Here is a 1,753-nt window from a genome sequence, read left to right as displayed (position 1 = left end):
TCTGCAAGCAGGGCCATCCTGGTTAGGGTATCGATTTCGCAGTCCAATTATTTGGCACCCTGCACCCGGATATCAGGCCTTATATGAGATGCCTGCAGATCAAATAGACCAGTTCTTTGACCATCTAGTTGCTCATCACGGTTGCCGGCCTCCTCACGAGATCCCTTCTCCGGCCTATTCTCTCACCGCCTTGCATCTCAACTACAATGTTTTCATGAGGCCATGAAACAGGGTAAGCAGGGGGGTGTGTGGAGCACCTGGAAGGTATGCTTTTGACTAGCAATCTAGTGGTTTTTCAATAATAGTTGTAACCTTTTCTGCATTATGAGTTCAAAGAAGATAAAGGGTTTTGATAAAATGTGCAACAATCGATAAAGGAAGCTTAAGTGCTAATGATTGACGTTTTCTATGCAGGAAGACGTGAAAACAAAGGATCGGCGATTGAAAGCAAGAAGCAAAGGGAAAATAACTACTGTCCCGCCAACAGGGAACCGGATGCGGACAAGATCAAGTAAAATTAGAGCCGAATAGCCCAAGAAAGAAGCGGGATACTGAGACGGAGAACGCAAGAAGGGGAAAGAGAAGAATCGAACGATTAGCGAATCCCTCAGGATCCTTGATCCTGAGGGATCGCTGCTTTAAGTTATCTTTTGATTACCTCCGTCATTTCTGTTATATAAAGGCACCACGCCATTGAACGGAGGAGGACTGTCTTTGTAATTTTCAATTCAGAACCAACTGTAATTATTGAGTCTCTTGAGACCTGACTTTGTTATACTTTTGTTGATGCAATAATATAAAAGACTTGGTGTTCATTTCGTCTCTGCATCTGGAGTAACTTCAGGCAGTGTTCCATTGGCAGCCAAGGGCCCAGCTCCGAAGGACACTTGCTTTTGTACTATTATACTGTGTGGTTTGTTTATTTCCATTATTTAAGTAATCTGATACATCTTCTATATGATATGCTATGTTTCGTTATAACTGACATCTGAATGAGTTCTTTTATCTCATGTCTCTGCATTGTATAAGTGGATCCATTCGAATTACGTCTTTCAGCTATTTCTGTAGCGGAATGTTTGTATGAATATTATTGTTATCAGATCCATGTGAAATAGTATTTGTAAGACTTGAAAGCAATATTACTTCGTTCAGGAACATAGTCGTATCATCCATTATTCTCAGATTGCTGTAGTAGTAGAGAACGTGTACATACGGTTGAGGATTGTTCCATTATTGCTGTTCCATGATTGCTATTCCATTATTGTTGTTCCATTTATTATTGCTGTTCCATTTACTCTTGTTGTTCCATTTCCTTACTGCTGTTCCATTTCTTTACTGTTGTTCCATTTCCAGATTGCTGTTCCATTTTACTTTTCGCTGCTTGATTTACCTGCCTTTGTTGTTTTAGTGTGAGAGCAGGCCTAAGGCTGTCGTGAGCCTCAGCAAGACGCTGCTTAGCCCCAGACCTATAAGTCCATGCTCTGATTTCCTTTCTTTATCAGTTTCTAAAGGGATAGGTTATTGTTTCCATACCCTTGACTGATCAACTGCCTTGCGTGATTTTATCTTTTGGGTTAGTTTCGTTACAGCTTAGCATCTGTTTCCTTTCAAACCATTAGGACACTATACTACCGAGCATTACTCGGACAAACAGCCTCGGATTGAGTTACTCCTTGCAATAACAAAACGTTCCCGGATTGACTTATTAATGTAGGATAATTAGCGGTGTGAGAGACCCTAGTTACAGCTCTAC

This window comes from Pinus tabuliformis, chromosome 8 (genome assembly GCF_031772625.1).
Source record: "Pinus tabuliformis cultivar Carrire ecotype Pingquan chromosome 8, CPIR1, whole genome shotgun sequence".
In the NCBI taxonomy this organism is placed as follows: domain Eukaryota; kingdom Viridiplantae; phylum Streptophyta; class Pinopsida; order Pinales; family Pinaceae; genus Pinus; species Pinus tabuliformis.
This window is presented reverse-complemented; position numbering follows the sequence as displayed.